A 23,866-nucleotide genomic window follows, 5' to 3' on the forward strand; every position below is an offset into this window, starting at 1 on the left:
CTGCAGATACCATCTTATCAGGAGGTCTGCTGCATGTAACATGGGAACAGGGCCTTTAGTGTGGTGGCACCTGCCTTTGGAATTCCCTCTCATTAAATATTAGACAGGTGCCACCTCTGTTGCCTTTTTGGTGCCTGCGGAAGACCTCCCTCTTCCAACAGGGCTTTTGGGTGGAGATCTTTCCCAGTCCACATCTGTCCTGGAATTACGTTAACATGTTTTATTGCTTGTGTGTTTGCCGCCCTTTGAGAGGGAGGGTGGGCTACAAATCAAATAGATTTCAGTGGGGCTTATGTTCAGCTAACTTAACATGGATCCAACCTCTGATGTTTGTAGAAAGGTGCATCTCTGTGGACAGCGACGTGACCCACCTCAGGGTTAGGGAATGAAAGACTCAAAGTTCACAGGCTCACCCAAGGGGTCACCAGCATGCTGTGTACCTGCTGTTCTGCTTTAAAAATGACCTGCTAATGTCTCTGTGTTGTGTTTGTGTCTTCAAACCACAGGCAATGCAGAAGTGATGCTGAACCAGCCTAGCTCTATGCTGGCACCCCTAGGAAATGTCACTCAGCTCCCCTGCACCCTGTCTGGCGACAGCATCACAAGCATCGCGAGCCACATCATCGTCTGGCTCCAGCGGAAGTATCAGGGCTCTCCCAAACGCGTTTTGTATTACAAAGATGAATCGAACCAACATAAAGCCTCGGGGGTCCCTGATCGCTTTTCTGCTTTCAAAGATGCCCAAAGCAGCACTTGCTACCTCACTATCTCTGGGGTCCAGGCAGAGGATGACGGCATCTATTACTGCCTGACATCGGCAGGGGGAGAGTACCACAGTGCTTTGGCTTAAGGGAGAACCAGGACCAAAACTCCATCCCATCCCCTTGGGGAATAGGCTATAGACCCAGCTGATAAGGAAGTCAATCCAGCAGATGGATTTGCATGAAGACACTTGTCAGTCTCTAGATTCTATTTTTGTAGTTTGGGCAGCGGACGAAAACCCTGCAAACCACGATCGCGTTTCAGTTCCCACCTGTACAGACCAATAGCAAATCCCTTCTCTCTGATTTCAGATCCTCAGGTAGCTAAATGTCACCATCTACAGAGAAGGAGGAGCTCCTTGGAGGCTTGGTGGTGGGGAGGAGGAATCTAAAGGTTTGCAGAAGTACAAAATGCAGTGAGCCAGTGTGGTTTGGTGGTTAGGGCTCGGACTAGGATCTTGGAAATCAGGGTTCCAGTCCCCCTAGGACACTAAGTGGAGTAAAAAGGTAAAGGGACCCCTGACCATTAGGTCCAGTCGTGACCAACTCTGGGGTTGCACGCTCATCTCGCTCTATGGGCTGAGGGAGCCGGCGTTTGTCCTCAGACAGCTTCCGGGTCATGTGGCCAGCGTGACTAAGCCGCTTCTGGCAAACCAGAGCAGCACACGGAAATGCTGCTTACCTTCCCGCCGGAACGGTACCTATTTATCTACTTGCAGATGACATGCTTTCGAACTGCTAGGTTGGCAGGAGCAGGGACCGAGCAACGGGAGCTCACCCCGTCATGGGGATTCGAACTGCCAACCTTCTGATCAGCAAGTCCTAGGCTCTGTGGTTTAACCCACAGCACCACCCGCGTCCCCCTAGACAGAGACTGGCCCAACCTCACAGGGTTGTTATGAGAATAAAACAGAGACATATTCTACTCATGTAAAAACACACTGATTCCTGGACCATCCGTGGGCCGGATTTAGAAGGCGATTGGGCCAGATTCGGCCCCTGGGCCTTAGTTTGCCTATCCATGCACTAGCAAAAACATGTACATTAGTCAGTGCCAGTGGCGTAGCGTGGGGGGTGCAGGGGGGGCCAGCCGCACCGGGCACAACATCTCCGGGGTAGCGTTAGGGGGCGCAAATCCACGGGTTAGGGGGCGCAAATTACTTGCCTTGGCCCGGGTGCTGACAACCCATGCTATGCCACTGGTCAGTGCTGAATCAAAAAAAAGAGGTGTGCATTAGGAGAAATTCAAGTTAAATTACTGGCAAATTTTCATGACTTTCCAAAAAACAAAACTGCAGAAAAGTGGAGAACTCAATTTAAGAATGGAAAAATGAGAAACTTAGAAAACCTGCCTGACTCCAACAGGGTCAAAGTGAAGACTGTAAATTCACTTTGAGAATTCTTATGGGGTGAGACATCAGTGTGATCAAAGAGTGGAACTATCTCCCTCAGGAGGCTGTGGACTCTCCTTCCTTGGAGGTTTTTAAGCAGATGGCCATCTGTCATGGATGCTTTAGCTGCATTTCAGGGGGTTGGACTAGATGATCCTTGAGGTCCCTTCCAGCTATACAGTTCTATGATTCTATGAAATAAACACAATATCTAGCCTTTTTTAATAAAAAAAACAAACTGTCGTTCGCAGACACCTGGAAACCGCGATCAGATATTTCTTCCTGCACCTGTTATGCCCATCACCTCCCAAGGGAAATTCTGCTGCTCTGAAAGGGCCTTCAGCTTACTCAACCTGAAAACTCCCATCAGCTTTGCACTTAGAATTCTCACCATGAGATGGCCCTATGGTAGAATGGATGGCAAGAAAAACTCTTTTCCGAAACAGCATGGAAGGAGCCCCTTTGTAACAGCTGTGCTTTACATACAGCTTTCAGTTGTACCTGTGCACGCAGGCACACAAAGTAATCAGGATGAATCCTCAGAGTAACCGACATTGTGCAAACCAGCCAGGAGGAAGGTTTTAGAAAGCAGGTTGTCCTTTTACTGACTGAGTTAATCAAGGAAGGAATGGCTGCTCTAAACTTGGAACAGGGACGTCTTAAGCGGGGAATTCCAGGATCAAATCAGAAACTGGGATGGCTTCTGTAAATCCCGGACTGTCCCTGGAAAACAGGGACACTTCGAGGGTCAGGAAGGGATTCAGAGAAGACCATCGGTGAGTTAATCCCTGCTGGAGAGGCAGAGCAAACACTATACAGTGGTACCTCAGGTTAAGTACTTAATTCGTTTCGGAGGTCCGTTCTTAACCTGAAACTGTTCTTAACCTGAAGCACCACTTTAGCTAATGGGGCCTCCCGCTGCTGCCGTGTTGCCAGAGCACGATTTCTGTTCTCATCCTGAAGCAAAATTCTTAACCTGAGGTACTATTTCTGGATTAGTGGAGTCTGTAACCTGAAGCGTCTGTAACCTGAGGTACCACTGTAGAGGGAAAGCCGTTAAATGCTGGGATATCAGAATCCCCACCTTGGTGCTGCCATCTTGCTGCATAAAGGACATACCCCACTACAATTGCGGCAGAAGTATCCTCCATTTATCCTCATCTATGATGCAGCCACGGAAATAATCAAGCATGGATGAGCAACGCTGTGTCTCCCAAGATGCTCCTGGGCTCCAACTCCCATCAGCCCCAGCTGGCGCTACCAATGATCAGGGGGGTTGGGAGTTGTTCAACAACACCTGGAGCTCCACAGTTCCCCCACCCTTGAGACAGGGGCTTTATCTATATATGCATGCAAAAACATCCACACCCACCCACCCACCCACCCACCCACGCCAGGAATCCTACATGTTTCTTCCTTTCAAAGACTGGACCCTAGAAGGGAGCAGAAATGTAGATTTGCATAAGGAAGACCTTCCTCAGGCCTTGGGTGGGTTTAAAGGAGAAGAGCATGAGGCTCTTGGTCAGCAGAACTACTAGTCTGTCATCTCCACCATGGGACTGAACCTTCTCCTCCTTGTCTTCTCGGCTTTTTGCAACGGTGAGAAATAGGGATTAGGTTTGATCAGGAGGGTTCCCCTATTAAGCAGCTGTTGACGTTGCTTTGAGCTGCTTTCCCATTTCTGCGATAGCTTCATCGCTCAGCATGGTACCTCAATCTCCAGAGACAGTAAGTGTGTGACAGTACTGTTCCCCAAAACCCTGTCTTTATCAGTTCCAATAAAATCATGGGATGCATGTCCTTTGTTGACACTGGCAAGTTTGAGAGGTGAGTGATGCAATGGTTTGGTTTCCATCTTATTCTTCCCAGGTCTCAGTTCCCAGGCTGCGTTGACTCAGACAAATGGTCCCGTCTCCGTGGACCTCAGAGGGTCAACAACCCTGTCCTGCACTCTGCAAGGCGTGGAGTTTATCAGCAGAGTCCACCCATCCTGGTACCTTCAGAGAGAAGGGAAGGCTCCCCAGTTATTAATCTACAAGTCCAGAGAAAGAGCCACAGGTATCCCTGAGCGTTTTTCTGGAGAGACATATGGCAGCACTGCAAAGCTAACTGTCTCCAGCATTGAGGAGGGCGACGAAGGGGATTATTATTGTGCAGTGTGGCATGAAAACATGTTGCACCGTGATGCTGTCATATGTAGAACTGGAACAACAACTCTCTGGGCCCGAAAGAGAGGTGCAGGAACAAGAGGAGTGGAGAGGAGAAAGGGGCTTGGACCTAAAATTGTTGCACGTTTAATGCACTGAAGTAGAGATTTTTGACTACAGAAGGATACTCTTTCAACTCCAGCTGTTAGCATCTACCTCAGTGTCTCCCATCGTTGGGTCTCCAGCTGTTTTTGGACTGCAACTCCCATCATCCTTAGTTGGCAAGACCAGTGGTCAGGGATGATCAGGGGCGCCGACTTATAAAAAATATTGGGGGGGCGGGGGCCCATACCGACTTATAAAAAATATTGGGGGGGCCCAAGACCTCCAAACCGCTGCTGCTGGGGGAAAGAAAGGGGTGAGCCCCGGGCTGCCCCGACCTTAAGTGAACCTGTGAGGGCCCGCCCTTTGTGGCAGCTGATTGGCTGCCGCCGTGGGCGGTGAATATTAATGAGCTAGGGGGAATCCCCGCTTCTCGCGGGGCTGACGCCAGCCCCGCGAGATTGTTGATGGGTCGAGAGCCCGCAACCCCACCCCCTCTCTAGATCGGGAGTGGCTTTTTTTAACTCATTACTGAATGTATTTTAAAAGGTAACTATCGTCAAACAAGGAAAATAAAAAATACCAACATAATTTTGTGATTTTACAAAGCATAATATAACTAATAATTTTCTTAAATTATTGGGGGGGCGGAGCCCCCCCAAAACGAATTTTTGAGGGGGCTCGGGCCCCCTCAGGCCCCATGGAGTCGGCGCCTATGGGGATGATGGGAATTGAGTGGCGAGTTCCTGTCCCCCCACCCGGGGAAATAAAGACACACGACACAATTATTAAGGTTAATAGGCTAAATAAGACCACAACTTTATTGGTTACAGGTGATGAGCGGTATTGGCTTAGGCATTGGTCCTAACCGACTATATCCGGCTTCAGCCCGTCCGCTTGAAGTCCGGGAAGGGTTAACCAACAGTAGGGGGAGTCCTGCTGATGCACATCAACTAGGAACTCCCCCGGGGTCACCAATAGGGGGCGTGCCAGCTGGCGGTCAGCAAAGAGGGAGATCTCCGGCCGCGTCCTGCCTATATAGGGCAGACCACGCCCCCAAACCAGCCGATTGGCCGGCTAGGGGGTGACGTGCGTGGAGGGGCCGTGAAGCCCACAACCCCACCTCCTCCTTAAGGCAGAAGTGGCTTTCCCTTCCAGGTCCCAGTGCCCAGCAGCAGCTCCCTGAATCCCTCAGAGGTTGTGTCTGCAGGAGATACGGTCACCTTTTCCTGCAGCTTCAGTGGTGGAACCATCACTGATGGCAACTACCCTCTCTGGGTCCAGCAGAAACTGGGGAATTCTCCACGGCTGTTGATTGACCAGACCAGCAGAAGAGCACCAGGCATCGCAGGCCATTTCTCTGGGTCTATGTCAGGGAACACCATGTCCCTGACCATCACAGGAGCCATGGCAGAAGACGAGGCTGATTATTACTGCACCATTAATATCCCTGGCCAGTATGTCACAGTGGTCCATGCATGTAGGGAAGCGAGACAAATACTCTCCTAAACTGCCTTCATTAGCCTAAGGTCCTCTTGCGGTGAATGAAATCTTGAGGGAAACTTCACAGGCTGTCAGGACTCAGGAGAAAATTTACAAGCATTAGAGAATGGGCAGCAAAATTATAATTTATCCATTCATATTATGACTTTCCTATTTTATTTTCAAAACTACAAATATAACTGAAAAATAAATCAAATGTGAGTGCTTTAAACTCTGTGAACTTAGTCCTACTCAGAGTAAACCCACTGAAATGGATGAACCTAAGGAAGCCATGTGTATTTAATAGATCCACTTGGAATAGGACTAGCCCATTATACCGTGCTTTCTTTCTAATACAGTGGTACCTCAGGTTACATACGCTTCCAGTTACAGACTCCACTAACCTAGAAATAGTACCTCAGGTTAAGAACTTTGTTTCAGGATGAGATCAGAAATCGTGCGGCAGCAGTGGGAGGCCCCAATAGCTAAAGTGGTGCTTCAGGTTAAGAACAGTTTCAGGTTAAGAACGGACATCCGGAATGAATTAAGTACTTAACCTGAGGTACCACTGTATTGTACTTGTTAGGCAGTCCTTTCCAATATGATTCCCCCCCCCTTTAACAAACTAGAATCTGTTGATCTTTTACTGGCATTATTATTATTATTATTATTATTATTATTATTATTATCATCATCATTATTACAGATATTTATTTATTTATTTTGATAGATAAGACGGTACACCTACGAGCAGGCTGTTTGCCACGATGTCCTTCAAATTCCATTCAGCGTATTTAAAGAGCAACCGGGCAAATTAGCGAGCCGGCATCGTGGCCTAAACCAGAGGGAGCCAACGTTGTGCCATTGGGTCGTTCCTGGACATAAATGATCCTTTTAAAGTTCTGCAAAGAGCTTAGCGACATCCTTTTATTGACACAGAAGGAAACCAGCTGCCTGGAGCAGCCAATGAGCTTCAAGGATATTTGCATGCAGGGACGCTTCTTGCATTGAAAAGGGGATTGCCTAATTCCTCCAGCTAGAAACCCCTTTGTCCCAGGAAGCTGTGAATTCCTCACTATGGCTCGGCTCTTGAAACTCTTCCTATTTCTCGCATGCTGTTGCTGGGGTAGGAGGGAGGACTTAAACATGTTTTATTAAATATATTCCCCTAGTTTCTCCTCCCCGCCCCTATTGATGCCAGGGTATTCACTTTCTGATCCTCCATTTCCACTTAATTTTTTTTGCTACCGTTTTTGGTTCCAGGTTGTGAGGCGCAGTTCACGATGACTCAGCCGCCCTTCGTCTCTGCCTCCGTGGGAGAAACAGTTGGGATCTCTTGTACCAGAAGCAGTGGGGGTATAGGAAGCAGCTGGAATCACTGGTACCAACAAAAACCCAACAGCGCTCCAATACTGCTAATATACAAGGATGAACAGAGAGTGTCGGGGATCCCAGAGCGATTCTCTGGTTCTTATGACACCTCAGCCAATTCTGTCACCTTAACCATCTCCAACGTCCAAGCAGAAGATGAAGCTCACTATTACTGTCAAGCTGGAGACAGCAGCACGCACACAATGGTACAAGCTGATGAGGAAGTGAGACAAAAACCTTCCTTTAGGTGATTAGCTCTACTTGGTATTGCTTGCAGCTGGTAGACGTAAGAGCTGACCTTGTTCTCTTAAGGGCTCGTGGGACAATTCATGCCAAACTTCAGCAGGTGCTGCCCACTTGCTACCAAAAGCCACGTTCAGGATCCTTGTATTAATTTACAAAGCACTGGGCAACCCTCTCTTGAGAGGCTAGTTTAAGTTATGGACATTGAAATATACTTGGAGTCGAGTGTGGATTTCATGCTCTTTATTCAGCTCATAATAATAATAATAATAATAATAATAATAATATTTTTTATTTATACCCCGCCCTCCCCAGCCAAGGCTGGCTCAGGGTGCCTAACAAGCAATAATAAAAATAAGTTGAATGAATACAACTTAAAAACAAAATTAAAATACAACATTAAAATATTGAAATATTAAAATGTAGCCTCATCGCAGGAGGAGAAAGGAAAAGAAAAAAGAAAGAGGGGGAGGGAATCAAGTTGGCTCCAAGCCCAAGGCCAGGCAGAACAACTCTGTCTTACAGGCCCTGCGGAAAGAAATCAGAATATTCATAGTAGTGCGGAGTGCAAGTCCCCCCCAAATATCTGCTTTATATACATTATTTACACAATGGGCCGCACATGATTGGCTAATTCTGGGATTCTCCTGTAGACCAATCAGGTTGTGGATTCACTTCCACCTGGAGCTGGATTGGGTGGCTCCTGCGGACCAATCATACTGCTGCGTTCTGAATACTATTGTTCTAGGACCAATCAGACTGCTGCCTTTTGGATCCTATTCAACTTAGTACATAACAGACATACAGGTGAAGATGGTGAAAAATGGATCGCAGAGATGGAATATAACATCAGATGGAATTGTGTGTGTAAAGTAAAAATTAAAAAGGGGGGGGGGAGGGAGAGAAGCTCTAGTGTACAAAAGGTCTATGAAGGTAACTTAGAGCGGACTCTTTCCCTAGCCTTTATCATCCTCATACTGAACTGAATTTAATTTACAGTCATACCTCGGGTTGCGAACATGATCCGTGCGGGAGGCACGTTCGCAACCCACAGCATTCGCAGCCTGAAGTGCCGCGTCTGTGCATGTGTGTGACGCAATTCGGCGCTTCTGAGCATGATGTTATTTTGTGTTTCTGCGCATGCGCGAGGGCCGAAACCCAGAAGTAACTTGTTCTGGTACTTCCAGGTTCGGCATGGTCCGCAACCTGAAAGTGCGTAACCCGCAGTGTTTGTAACCAGAGGTATGACTGTAATTGGAATGTAACGCTTTATCCTCGGCTGAACGGAGAGATAAGAGGAAGCTGTGAGCTTGCCAAATAACATTCATTATTGAGCTGTTTGAAGTTTGACAGCTTGCTTTACTTTCCTGGCTGAAAGGAAAGCTTTTGCAGCAGCAGCCGCTGCTGCTGCAAAAAATGAATTTACAAAGTGCTGAACAGCGTAGGTCCAGGGTTCCTCAGAAAACTTCTGAACTCTTAAATCCTAGCTCAATTATTGAGAGCATGTGAAGAAGTGATGTTGGTCATTCCCCAAGCTGGCAAGGCTCATTTGACAGCAAGAAATCAAGCCTTTAGTGTCATCAGCCCAATCTTGTGGAATGCTCTCCCAACAGAGATTCAGCCGGCAACTTCTGTCTCAACTTTTAAATGTCTGCTGAAAACTTTTCTGTTCTATCAGGCCTATGCGGGCAATTGAGAATACATTGCTTTGATTTAAAATTTCATTTATACTTTTCAGATATATACAATTCACTGATTTTACAATCGTTTTAGCATTTTACAAAGCGTGTTCTCCCTAACAGAGAGCACGTGTTGCGGTTGGGGAACAGGCCGCCCTGCCATGACTAGGCAAAATTGATCAGCAACCCTGGCCTTAAGGGTTAATTGGGTTGCTGGGGAATATTGATTGTTACCAATTCGGAGGAGGAGTCAGAAGCTATAAATAGAAGGGCCAGACGTGGGGACGTCCTCTTGGCCGTTTTGCATCGGATCACATGGAGCACTTGGACAATCTTCTCATTGTCTGGTTACATTTCTTTATTTCTTTATTTCCCCTTTCTTTTTAATCCTCTCTAGTCCCTTAAATAATTTAATTCCCCCCCTTTTTTCCTGTTCACCCCCCTCTTTCTGCAGTTCCTTAAATTTATTTTTAATATCTTCTGCGTATCCAAATTAACTTAACTTATTCATTTATTTACTGTATCTTCTTTAAATATATACTCTTATATAGCTGCAGGTTATTACAATAATCCGGCCGGTGTTTTTATCTGTTTACAATTTATCTGTAAATATTCAATAAACCATTTCCAGTCTTTTATGAAAAGTTTGTTATCTTGATTTCTTATTCTTCTGGTAAGTTTCACAATTTCTGCATATTCCATAAGTTTTTGTATCCATTCTTCCTTTGCTGGGACTTCTTCTTGCCATTTTTGGGCAAGTAACATTCTAGCTGCTGTAGTTGCATACATGAATAAATTTCTATACAATTTAGGTAGTTTCCCCCCTATAATTCCCAATACATTGTTGAGAATACACTGTTTCGTGATACGTTTGCTGATTTCTGATTTTAAAAAAATATTTAAAAATCCCCAAAAATTCTTCCCTCCTAGATGGAAGAGAATGCAAAGTTTTAACCTTTCTCCCAGCCCCATGTCTCTGCCTTTAACAGCAACAACCACACCATTCAATGCTGTCCATCAGAAAAGTAAAAAGTTTAATGGTGGGTAGGTGTCTCTGTTGTCCTCTTCCCATTGCCCCTTTTTTACTTAAGAAAAGACAGGTAGAATACTATTGTGAGCTGTAACCACCATATTTGCTGGTGTTGATGGAATCAAATGGTAAGACCATGTGGAGGATCTGAGATATGCCAACCAGCGGGATAGAGAAAAGAGGAAAGAAGACAGGCCCAGGGTAAAATTTGTGGAAGAAGCTGAGTCAAAATGGCGACGGAAGCAGCAGCCTAGTCAGAGCCTCCTGCCTTTAATTAGGTTTTTAAGTAGTTTTAGTCATTCTTTCATCCTAATTGTTTTATTAACTGCTTTATGGTTGCCTTATCATTTCGTCCACTTTTGTTTTTTAGTTTATTGGTTTAGTGTTTTATTGTTTTATGGCTCAACCCGACTTAGCGTGACAATGGAGGTCCAATGAAGACTGATTGTAGTCTAATTTGCAAGTTTTCGCCTACTAAAAAAAAAAAAAAGGACCTGGATTGACCTGATAAAACTCTGAATCGGAATGCCTGCCAAAAGGAAAAAAAAGAGGTAGGAAGAGCCAAAACAGCATAATTGGGACTAACAAATACTCTAAAGCAGACAAGTGGCAGAAAGCTAATGCCGTCATCCCTAGCTCGGAAATAGAGCAAACTGTGAGTAACGATGCCGATGGAACCCCCCCCCTTTCAAAGAAGGAAGGAGATGATTCGACCCAGAGGATAGGAGCAGCAGGGGTTTTCCCTACTCCAAACTGGATGGGCTATACCCATTGGGGATGCTTCTCCTGCTGATTTTTCATCTACTTTTTCAAGTCGGGAGACCTGGTCCAGAGACGATATGTTAGTGAGGGGATATCATTCCTTCATGGGGGAGGCCAGTCCGGGGTTTGGGATCACCACCGTTGAAGGGCTAGGGAGGTAGGGCGGTGGGGGTAGATGTTATAGGCGAAGGGATGTTATAGGCATGTGTGTCATGCAGAAAGTGGAAGGTTGGGGGGAAATGGCTAAAAATGGTGGATTCCATTGTGAGGGATTCTAATCTAAGTATGCCTTTATGCAAGGAAGGTCCTCTAAGAGAAAAGAAAAAGAAAAAGAAGGAAAACTGAATCTGCAAAAGATTTCTCCAAATCTAGATCTTTACTTCTCAGATTCTCAGCTCCCTGATAGTATGACCAACAGATAGCTGCTGCTTGTTCTGTGCTTCAAGAGCTAGACACAGTAGTTAAGGAGCTAGACATTTGCATGAAGGGGCTGCTCCCCTGACCTCTGGGGATTTAAGAGAGAAGGGGCAGATGCCAATGGAATCTCTCTTTCCCCCCAAAAAACCCCAATCCGTAGATTTCCTCGTAATGGCCTGGGGCTTGCTCCTCTTCACAATCCTGGTGTCCATCATTGGTGAGGGAGATTCATTGGGTGGATGGGGGGAAATTCTGATACGAAGCAAAATGTTTGATGTAGATAAATGTGCTAAGCAGTTCCCTGCCTTGCTTCCTTCCAGGTCCCAGTGTCCAGCAGCTACAGACTTTGAAGGACACAGAATTTGTGGCTCCAGGTGGGACGGTTACCATGTCTTGCAGGTTTGACAGTGGAAACATTGGTGATGGCAACTACCCTTTGTGGGTACAGAAGAAACCTGAGAGTAAACCCTGGACACTGATCTATACCACTAGCACCCGACCGTCTGACGTTCCAGCCCGTTTCTCTGGGTCTCGATCGGGGAATGTGATGACCCTGACCATCACAGGGGCCCTTCTGGAAGATGAAGCTGCTTATTACTGTGCTGTGTGGACTGCGAATCAGTGGCACAGTGCTTCATTCAGACGGGGAAGTGAGACAAAAACTTCTCCTTTGCTCCCTTGGTGCATCAACAGAATCTGAACTCCCTGCTGTAGCCTCTGTTTGTTTGCATAGTGAAGGGTTTACTGAGCATGCATCCTTGCACTGTTTCTGCAGGGAGGTTCAGCGAAGCCTGCTATTTATCAAGCACTCATTCTGAACCTGTGTGCACGGCTGGCACCAGACCGCCTGCTGTTCCGGCCCATTTCTCTGGGTCTAGATCAGGGAATGGAAGGTCCTAAACCATCACCCCTGGTCACCCATTAGGTGTCACTGTCGCCCTTTCAACTTTGGCTGGATGGAGACACATCAAGGAAGCATTTCAGATAAATGCGTTGTATATCTAAACAGAGAGAAGAGGTGGAGGAAAACAGGGCTCCACATCACCATTTGGCAGCAGAATGTTATATTGCATATGCAACACTTATTCTTTCCCCATCTTGCTGAGTCCTAGGTATCAGTTTGCTTCAAAATTCTCTCTGCGGCTCAGTTATTGCATAAACCGTGCTGTGCAATGTATTATATTATATTGTAAGTGTCTCTTTATTTTTTATATTTGTATTTTTGAAATTTTTATGCACGCTGCCTAGTGAGGTTCAGTCATGGGGTGGCATAGAGATAACGTTTATAGGATTAAATTAGAGCAGTCCTAAATCAACGACAGAAAACGAACAGCAGAATTTGCTGCTGTGAACCAGAGCCTTTTCACACTGCGGGGGGGGGGGGGGGGGAGAATTGGATTGGGGAAGCCCTGTGGGTGCGTCATGCAGAAAGTGGAAGGTTGGGAGAATTGGCAAAAATGGCTGTGGCAGCTGGTAACATTTTGACTTGGATTCCTATTTGACTGGATGGGAGATTCCATCATGAGGAATTCTAATCTACATATGGCTGGATGCAAGGAAGGTCCTTTAAAAGAAAAAAAAAGGGGGGGGGGAATGAATCTGTGAATCTCTGCTCTACCTTTTTTAAAAAATCAGAACTAGTTAAGGCAGTGAAGGTCCTGTGTGAGTTTCTGGAGGCTGTTGGAGGATGGATGGCAGCTAACAGATTGAGGATGAATCTTGACAAGACAGAAGTACTGTTTTGGGGGGACAGGGGCAGGCAGGTGTGGAGGACTCCCTGGTCCTGAATGGGGTAATTGTGCCACTGAAGGACCAGGTATGCAGCCTGGGAGTGATTTTGGACTCACAGCTGTCCATGGAGGCGCAGGTCAATTCTATGTCCAGGGCAGCTGTCTACTAGCTCCATCTGGTATGCAGGCTGAGACCCTACCTACCCACAGTCTGTCTCGCCAGAGTGGTGCATGCTCTGATTATCTCCTGCTTGGACTACTGTAATGCGCTGTACATGGGGCTACCTTTGAAGGTGACCTAGAAACTACAGCTAATCAAGAATACGGCAGCCAGACTGGTGACTGGGAGTGGCTGCCAAGACCATACTATGCTGGTCCTGAAAGACCTACATAGGCTATCAGTATGTTTCCGAGTACAGTTCAAAGTGTTGGTGCTGACTTTTAAAGCCCTAAACGGCCTCGGTCCAGTATACCTGAAGGATTGTCTCCACCCCCATTGTTCAGCCCGGACACTGAGGTCCAGCTCCGAGGGCCTCCTGGTGGTTCCCTCATTGCGAGAAGTGAGGTTACAGGGGACCAAGCAGAGGGCCTTTTCAGTAGTGGTGCCCTCCCATCAGATTTCAAGGAAATAAACAACTATCTGACTTTTAGAAGACATCTGAAGGCAGCCCTGTTTAAGGAAGCTTTTAATGTTTGAAGTTTTATTCTGTTTTTAGTGTTCTGTTGGTAGCCGCCCAGAGTGGCTGGGGAAACCCAGCCAGATGGGTGGGATATGATAATAATAATAATAATAATAATAATAATAATAATAATAATAGCAATTTTCTCCAAATCCAGATCCTTACTTCTCAGATTCCCAGCACCATGATACCATGACCAGCAGAGGGCTGCTGCTTTTTCTGAGCTAGTCCTTCAGCATCCAGACACAGTAGTTAAGGAGCTACCCATTTGCATGAAAGGGCTGCTCCCTTGACCTCTGGGGATTTAAGAGAGTGTGGGCAGATGCCAATGGGATCTCTTTTCTCTTTAGAAAAACTCAGTCTGTAGATTTCCTCACAATGGCCTGGGGCTTGCTCCTCTTCACAATCCTGGTGTCCATCATTGGTGAGGGAGATTCATTGGGTGGATGGGAAGCAAATCTGATATGAAGCAGAGAGAAGCATAAACTGTCCTAAACTCTTCACTTTACAAAGTATTTGTTGTCCTACTGATTCTTTTCCTTGCTTCCTTCCAGGTCCCAGTATCCAGCAGATACTGACTTTGAAGGACCCAGAATTTGTGGCTCCAGGTGGGACGGTCACCATGTCTTGCAGGTTAAACGGTGGAAACATTGCTGATAGCAACTACCCTTTGTGGGTACAGAAAAAGCCCGAGAGTAAACCCTGGACACTTATCCATGACACCAGCGTCAGACCGTCTGATGTTCCAGCTCGTTTCTCTGGTTCTAGATCCGGGAATGTAATGTCCCTGACCATCACAGGGGCCCTTCTGGAAGATGAAGCTATTTATTATTGTTGTGTGTGGGCTGGGAGCCAGTGACACGGTGCTTCATTCAGATGAGGAAGTGAGACAAAAACCTCCTCTCCTTTGCTCTCTGTGCACGTGAACAAATTTTGAACCTCTGTTTGTTTGATTTTCCTGTAGTGGAAGGCTGGGGATTTTTTTCAGGCAACCTGTTCTTCCACAATTTCTTCAGGGAGGTTCAACAATATCTAGTTTTTATTGATCATTCATTCTATTTTGTTTGCAGGAAGGTTGTATCATATTGTGCTGCAAAAACATGTTATAACACATTTCCCAGTGCATTTTCTCATCAACTTCCTCATTGCATGAAATTCTGATGTTTGGAGGAAGTTGGTTGGTTGGACCTGAACTCCAAGCCACCTTTTATTGTGCAACCTGAATTTGCCAATACAGTCAAACCTTGGTTCCGAAACAGCTTAGTTGCCAAACAAATTGGCTCCCAGACACTGCAAATCCAGAAGCAAGTGTTCCAGTTTGTGAACGTTTTTTGGAAGCCAAACGTCCAACATGGCTTCTGCTTGAGTGCAGGAAGCTCCTCCAGCCAATTGGAAGCCACGCCTTGGTTTTCGGGTGGTTTTGGGAGTCGAAAGGGCTCCTGGAATGGATTAAGTTTGAGAACCAAGTTATTGAATCCTGTCCTAGTCCTCACTACCAGTTGGAGAAATCAAACTGCCTGTAGGTTGATTCCCAATACCATAGGTACCAACTCCCTGGGCCCCTGGGTGCCTAATCACCCACAAAATTCCCCAGGGGCCAGGCACTCTCAAATTTTGGCACCAGGGCACATTGCATGGCACCTATGGCTCTGTGCACCAATGGTCATGGGGGCAAGCTGACACTCCTGCCCAAGACTTTAATTCTTAAATGAGAGTGGTGCCCAAGCAAGGCACAGTTACAATGAACACAGGTGTACAAGGGAATCAGATGCAAAGTTTGGTTCTGACCACTGTGAGAACAGGAAGTTAGACTAGATGGGTCATTGGTGTGACTGAGCATGATCTTCTTACCTTCTTCAGTCTGAGACATTGATCTGACAAGCAACACGTTCCCTGCACCTTCCTTTTCAAGATTAGGTCATGTACTACTCTTAGAGCAGCAAGCAGCCAGAGTCCCAGGACCAGGGGAGCCCTACCCAAGGGGGTTGAGGTTCTGAGGTCTGTTGGTGGCAATGCTGGTGTCACACCATCTCAGGAGGTGACGTTGATGGCAGCTCAGAATCTGATTTGCTCTCAGTAGCCTGCTTCTCTAAAGGAGACTTGTCAGCGACAAGGAGAGGCACTGTTTGTGTGTGTATTACTCCACAGCAAAAGGGGTCTATAGTGTTACTGGAACAGACCACCCCTCAGCTCTCATGCTTCTTCCCTGACCTGGATCCAAGTCTCCATCTTCCATGCTGCAAACCCTTTCTCTGCTCTCAAAGCCGAGGTGCCAAGGTTGAAGGACACTTGCCCTGGTAGATGTTCTCCCTAATGTTGGGCTACATATGGTTCCTTAGGCAAATACAGTCTAAATAAGTTCAAAATATGTTTCCCCCATGGCTTCCTATTTTCTGGTGCTACCCTAGGAACAAAAACAGGTTTGGGGGCTAAACTCTGACAGCATTCAATGCATTAATGAACTGAGCCTGAACCTCTGGTCCCAGTTTTGTTTTGTTTTTAGCTAACTCAGGAGACATTTCAGAGATGGTGTGTGACCTGAGTTCTTTTGTCTCAGATTCATTCTGCAAATGCCTTGGGCTAAGCAGAAACTAGACCACCCCAATGATTTATATGAGATTGGCAGGGTAATGACCCCAGTCAAGCTTGCAAAAATCTATCACTTGCCTGATAATAAATGTACATTCTTTCACCTTTGGTGGACGTGCCCAAAGATTAAGGTTTTCTGGGAAATGATCTATAATGAACTGGAAAAGGTATTTAAATATACCTTCCTTAAGAAACCAGAGGCCTTTCTCCTGGGCATGGTCGGCCAATTGGTGCCAAAGAAAGATAGAACATTTTTTATGTATGCAACAACAGCAGCAAGAATACTCATCGCAAAGCATTGGAAGACACAAGATTTGCCCAACTTGGAAGAATGGCAGATGCAAGTAATAGACTATATGGAGATGGCAGAAATGACTGGCAGAATCCGAGACCTGGGAGAAGAGTCGGTGGAAGAGGATTGGAAGAAGTTTAAAGACTATCTGCAGAAACATTGCAAAATCTATGAATGTTTAAATGATGTTGGATATAAAAATAATATGGCATTAGTGACAAAGTTAGAAAGAGTATGCAAAAATGAACTAAAAAAAAGGGTGAAAGACTAGAGTTATATTATGTCAAACTTAAACAATATGGTATAAGTGATTAAGTTATAAGGAGAAAGATCGGAGACATAATAGGTTGAATTATATAATTATCAATGAGATTTGAAAGAGGGTAAGGATTTGCTGAATTTGATTGGGCAAAGGGGAACACAAAAAAGGGAGGTGTGAGGAAGTCAAGAAAGAGGGTTAAATAAGTATGAAGCTAAAAATTGGATTTTTCTTTTTTATGTTTTTTATTATTCTTTTTGATGACTGTTTTGTGTATTTTCTTTTTTGTGTATTTTTTCTGCATTTTTGGCTATGTGGGTTTTCTTTTTCTTTGTTGTATGTATGTATTTGTCTTTTTGTAAAACTTTAATAAATATTTTATTAAAAAAAAAAAAAAGAGATTGGCAGGGCAAGGGGTGCCGGAAAGAAAAATACAAGCCGGCTTTATGCTGTTCGAAAGGAAAGAGCTCTAAAATGAAAACTTAGTCCCTGAATTCAGATTCCCACTCCTCAGATTCCCAGGTGTCTGAACCAGCAAGACTGCAGTTGCTTTTTCTGAGCTAGTCCTCCAGCATCTAGGGACTATAGTTAAGGAATTACACATTTGCATGAAAGGGGCTCCTCCCTTGACCTCTGGGGATTTAACAGATGCTTTGCAGTTGTCAATGAGATCTTCTTTTCCTTCAGAGAAAACTAGCCCAGCAGATTTCCCCATTATGCTTCTCTTCTCAATCCTGCTGTCCCTCATTGGTAAGGGAATTTAACTTTTTGGATGGGATACATTTTCTATGAAGCAAAGACAGGCGTCCTCTTCGCTCTAAAACCCTACAGCTTGCAGGACATTTGGTGATGCTACATTGTAAATTAATCTGCCAAACAGTGAAATGGCTTGTTCCCTTCCAGGTCCCAGTGTCCAGCAGCTACAGAACTTGAAGGATCCAGAATTTGTGGCTCCGGGTGGGACGGTCACCATGTCTTGCCGATTGGACAGCGGGAGCATCGGTGACAGCAACCAGCCTATGTGGGTGCAGAAAAAACCTGAGAGTAAACATCGACTGATGATGTACACCACCAGAAACAGACCGCCTGATGTTCCAGCCCGTTTCTCTGGGTCTCGATCGGGGAATGTGATGTCCCTGACCATCACGGGGGCCCTTCTGGAAGATGAAGCTGCTTATTACTGTGCTGTCTGGACTGGGAGTCACTGGCACTATGCTTCATTCAGACGGGGAAGTGAGACAAAAACCTCCTCTCCTTTGCTCTCTCTGTACATCAACAGAATCTGAACTCCCTGCTGTAGCCTCTGTTTGTTTGCATGGTGGAGGGTTTATTGAGGGAGGTTCAGAGAAGCCTGCCATTGAGACAGATTAAAATTGCAGAGTTTTGAAAAACTAAAAAACAAAGTACGCGATTGGCTTCATTATTACCAAATAGTGGAGGCTTACAATTTGGATAAGAAAATTGGCTTTCAGGTGGAGAAATCAAAATTGGAAACGGAACTGTTAGATCCTAAAATTAAGAACTTGTCAAGAATGTATAACTTGCTGTTGAAATGGAACACTCAGGATGAAATGGTGAAATCTGCCATGATAAAATGGGCACAAGATGTTGGACATAATATTATGATGGCTGACTGGGAACAGTTATGGACCACAGGTATTAAGTTTACGGCATGTAATGCCTTAAGAGAGAATTTAATGAAAATGATTTACAGGTGGTACATGACACCAGCCAAGCTTGCAAAAATTTATCATTTGCCTGATAATAAATGTTGGAAATGTAAAGAGACTGAAGGTACATTCTTTCACCTTTGGTGGACGTGCCCAAGGATTAAGACTTTCTGGGAGATTATCTATAATGAATTGAAAAAGGTATTTAAATATACCTTTCAGAAGAAACCAGAGGCCTTTCTCCTGGGCATGGTCGGCCAATTGGTGTTAAAGAAGGATAGAACTTTCTTTATGTATGCCACAACAGCAGCAAGAATACTTATTGCAAAGTATTGGAAGACACAAGATTTACCCACCCGGGAAGAATGGCAGATGAAGGTGATGGATTATATGGAACTGGCGGAAATGACTGGCAGAATCCGAGACCAAGGTGAAGAGTTGGTGGAAAAAGATCGGAAGAAATTTAAAGTTTATCTACAGAAACATTGTAAAATTAAGGAATGTTAGAAGGATGTTGGAATGAAGTAATGTGGTTTTAGCACAAATGATATAAAGGATTAAGTAAAAATGGATTGTTAATTGGTGAAAGATGAGAATGTAAAATTACAGTATATTAAGATAAATTATTAGGATAAAAACAAAGCTGGAAAGGATTTGCTGAAATATCTAACTGAACTAGAATACAAAAAAGGGAGGTGTGAGGAGGTAATGGAAACAAGCAAAGGAAAGAAAGTTATGTAAAGGTTTGATTTTTTTTTTGTCTTTTGTTTTCTGTGATGATGTTTGTTCTTATGTATTGTTTTTTGTTTGTTTGTTTAAATGGAATTTTTTCTATTTTTCTATTTTTCTATTTCTCTCTTTGTAAAATTTCTCTCTTTGTAAAACTTAAAATCTTAATAAAAATTTATTAAAAAAAAACAGAGAAGCCTGCCATTTATCAAGCACTCATTTTGAACCTGTGTGCACCGCAGGCACCAGACCGTCTGCTGTACCAGCCCATTTCTCTGGGGCTAGATCAGGGAATGGAAGGTCCTTGACCCCTGGGCATCCAGTAGATGTCACTGTTGCCCTTTTAACCTTGGCTGGATGGAGACACATCAAGGAAGCATTTCAGATGCAGTAAATGTGTTGTAAATTTAAACAGAGAAAACAGTAGTGGAAAACGAGGCTCCACATTGCCTTTTGGCTGCATAATGTTATATCACATATACAAGACATATAAACCACTTTTTCTATATCAATCTAGCTGAGTCCTAAGTATTGGTTTGCTTCAAAACTCTCTCTGTGGTTCAGTTATTGCTTAAATTGTGCTGTGCAATATTTTATATTGTGAGTGCCTCTTTATAGTTTAGAGTTGTATCCTAGATATTCTTATGCCCGCTGCCTAGAGAACTTCAGTCATGGGGTGTCGTAGAGATATTGTTTATATGAATAAATTAGAGTTGTCCTAAATCAACAACAGAAAAAGATAAATAGATTTTCCTGCTGTGAACTAGAGCCTTCCCCCTCACACTGGAGGAGGGGGGAGAATTGGATTGGGGAAGCCCTGTGGGTGCGTCATGCAGAAAGTGGAAGCTTGGGGAAATGGCTAAAAATGGCAGTAGCAAAATTTTGACGTGGATTCATATTTGACTGGATGGTGGATTCGATTGTGAGGGATTCTAATCTAAGTATGGCTGTATGCAAGGAAGGTCCTCTAATAGAAAAGAAAAAGAAAAAGAAAAAGAAGGAAAACTGAATCTGCGAAAGATTTTCCCGAATCCAGATCTTTACTTCTCAGATTCCCAGCTCCCTGATACCATGACCAACAGATGGCTGCTGCTTGTTCTGTGCTAGACCTTCAAGATTGAGACACAGTAGTTAAGGAGCTACCCATTTGCATGAAGGGGCTGCTCCCCTGACCTCTGGGGATTTAAGAGAGGCTGGCATATGCCAATGGGATCTCTTTTCTCTTTAGAAAAACCCAGTCCATAGATTTCCTCACAATGGCCTGGGGCTTGCTCCTCTTCACAATCCTGGCGTCCATCATTGGTGAGGGAGATTCATTGGGTGGATGGGAAACAAATCTGATATGAAGCAAAATGTTTGATGTAGATTAATGTGCTAAGCATTTCCCTGCCTTGTTTCCTTCCAGGTCCCAGTGTCCAGCAGCTACAGACTTTGAAGGACACAGAATTTGTGGCACCAGGTGGGACGGTTACCATGTCTTGCAGGTTTGACAGTGGAAACATTGGTGATGGCAACTACCCTTTGTGGGTACAGAAGAAACCTGAGAGTAAACCCTGGACACTGATCTACTACACCAGCACCCGACCGTCTGACGTTCCAGCCCGTTTCTCTGGCTCTCGATCGGGGAATGTGATGTCCCTGACCATCACGGGGGCCCTTCTGGAAGATGAAGCTGCTTATTACTGTGCTGTGTGGATTGGGAGTCAGTGACACAGTGCTTCATTCAGATGGGGAAGTGAGACAAAAACTTCTCCTTTGCTCCCTTGGTGCATCAACAGAATCTGAACTGCCTTTCAAAGTTTCAGTGATGTCTGTACCATCACTGTGTTTTAAAATCCTGCATTAAAGGTAAAGGTAAAGGGACCCCTGACCATTAGGTCCAGTTGTGGCCAACTCTGGGGTTGTGGCGCTCATCTCGCTTTATTGGCCAAGGGAGCCGGCATACAGCTTCCGGGTCGTGGCCAGCATGACTAAGCCGCTTTTAGTGAACCAGAGCAGCGCATAAAAATGCCGTTTAGCTTCCCGCCGGAGTGGTACCTATTTATCTACTTGCTCTTTGATGTGCTTTTGAACTGCTAGGTTGGCAGGAGCAGGAACCGAGCAATGGGAACTCACCCCGTAGCGGGGATTCAAACTGAAGTTTCCCTAAACAGGGCTGCTATTACTTACTACCACCAAAGGCAGGGCTCAATGTCTCAAAGGAGAGGGGCAGGATCTGAATGTTCAGAGGGATGCTTTGCCCTGGTATACCTTTCACCTAATCCCTGATGAGTGTTGGGCTACTTTGGAGAATGCACTCTAAACAGTGGAGAACACTTTGGCGACTATGGGGTTGCGGCACGCATCTCGCTTTCAGGATGAGGGAGACAGCATTTGTCCATATACATGCTTCCAGGTCATGTGGCCAGCAGGACTAAACCGCTTCTGGCACAACGGGACACCGTGACGAAAGCCAGGGTGCATAGAAACGCCGTTTACCTTTCTGCCACAGTGGTACCTGTTTATCTACTTGCACTGGTGTGCTTTCAAAGTGCTAGGTTGGCAGGAGCTGGGGCAGAGCAAAGGGAGCTCACTCCGTCATGGGGATTCAAACCGCCGACCTTCTGATCAGCAAGCCCAAGAGGCTCAGTGGATTAGAACATGGTGCCAAGCTTTCTGTACTAGGGCTTCATATATTCCAACCAGTGCTATCACTGGGACAAACAAAAAACAAAACATTATAAATCAGAATTAGGTGTTGAACCTTAACATCTTCACTGAATTCAAGGGTTTCTCCCCATCCCGACCCCTTGGTCCAGGGAATTATTTTTTTAGCAAAAGCAGCCATTGTATCCCAGACTTGGCATGAGCTGAAATGTTTGCTGCAGATCCATTCCTGCAATCAGGCCAGGATGCTTTTTAATGCCTTGGACTAAACACAGACTAGTCCATCCCAGGATTTATACCATGAAGAAAAGGAGGCTTCCTGCCACTGTGTGTAAGTGGGGACCTATAAAATAAAATAATGCAAAAGAACCCCCAAACCGTACCACCTTCTAAGCTTAAACTCTGAATCCAGCTTGCCAGTTCCAGGTCCCTGAACACAGCATGACCAGGAGTTGACAGCTGCTTTTTATGTTAGTCCTCTACAGTAGTTAAGGAGCTAGATATTTGCATGAAGGGGCTGCTCCCCTGACCTGCGGGGATTTAAGAGGGATGGGGCCGAGGCCAATGGGATCTCCTTTTGCTTTAGAAAATCCAGCCCAGCAGCTTTCGCCATCATGGCCTTGTTTCTCATCACATTCCTGATCTCCATCATTGGTGAGGGAAATTCATTGGGTGAATGGGGACAAATCTGAGTGGAAATAAAAGCAGGCGCCTTCTGTTATCTAAAACCCTGCACTTTGCACAATGTTTGATGTTGATTAATGTGCTGAGCAGTTCCCTGCCTTGCTTCCTTCCAGGTCCCAGTGTCCAGCAGCTACAGACTTTGAAGGACCCTGAATTTGTGGCACCAGGTGGGACGGTCACCATGTCTTGCAGGTTTGACAGTGGAAACATCGGTGACAGCAACTACCCTTTTTGGGTGCAGAAGAAACCTGAGAGTAAACCCCGACTGATGATGCGCTCCACCAGCACCCGGCCGTCTGACGTTCCAGCCCGTTTCTCTGGTTCTAGATCCGGGAATGTAATGTCCCTGACCATCACGGGGGCCCTTCTGGAAGATGAAGCTGCTTATTACTGTGCTGTGTGGACTGGGAGTCAGTGACACAGTGCTTCATTCAGACGGGGAAGTGAGACAAAAACCTCCTCTCCTTTGCTCTCTATGTACGTCAACAGAATCTGAATTCCTTTATTGTAGCCTCTGTTTGTTTGCATAGTGAATGGTTTATTGAGCATGCATCCTTGCACAGTTTCTGCAGGGAGGTTCAGAGAAGCCTGCCATTTATCAAGCACTCATTCTGAACCCGTGTGCACCGCCGGCACCAGACTGTCTGCTGTTCCAGCCCATTTCTTTGGGTCTAGACAGGGAATGGAAGGTCCTTGACCATCACCCCTGGGCACCCAGTAGGTGTCACTGTTGCCCTTTCCACTTTGGCTGGATGGAGAAACATCAAGGAAGCGTTTCAGAGAAATGTGTTGTAAATTTAAACAGAGAAAACAGATAAAGGAAAACAGGACTCCACAGCGTCATCTGGTGGCCCAGTGTTATGTTGCATATACAACGCATATAAACCGCTTTTTCTTTACCCATCTAGTCCTAAGTATTGGTTTGCTTCTAAATTCTCTCTGCGGTTCAGTTATTGGGTAAACCGTGCTGTGCAATGTTTTATATTGTAAGTGCCTCTTTTTTGTTTATATTTGTATTTTAGACATACTTATGCACGCTGCCTAGAGAACTTCAGTCATGGGGTGTCATAGAGATATTGTTTATATGAATAAATTAGAGTTGCCCTAAATCAACAACAGAAAAAGATAAATAGAATTTCCTGCTTTGAACTAGAGCCTTCCCCCTCACACTGGAGGAGGGGGGAGAATTGGATTGGGGAAGC

At 45.3% G+C, this 23,866-nt stretch overlaps 1 gene segment (V, D, J or C); it reads left to right on the forward strand.

The window, feature by feature from the left end:
- Window positions 1–20,548: 20,548 nt before the first annotated feature.
- Window positions 20,549–23,258, forward strand: LOC309330932 (immunoglobulin lambda variable 8-61-like). The segment is given in 2 exons: window positions 20,549–20,636; window positions 22,778–23,258.
- Window positions 23,259–23,866: the final 608 nt, after the last annotated feature.

This window comes from Podarcis erhardii (genome assembly GCF_964252035.2).
Source record: "Podarcis erhardii genome assembly, chromosome: 15".
Taxonomy (NCBI): Eukaryota; Metazoa; Chordata; class Lepidosauria; order Squamata; family Lacertidae; genus Podarcis; species Podarcis erhardii.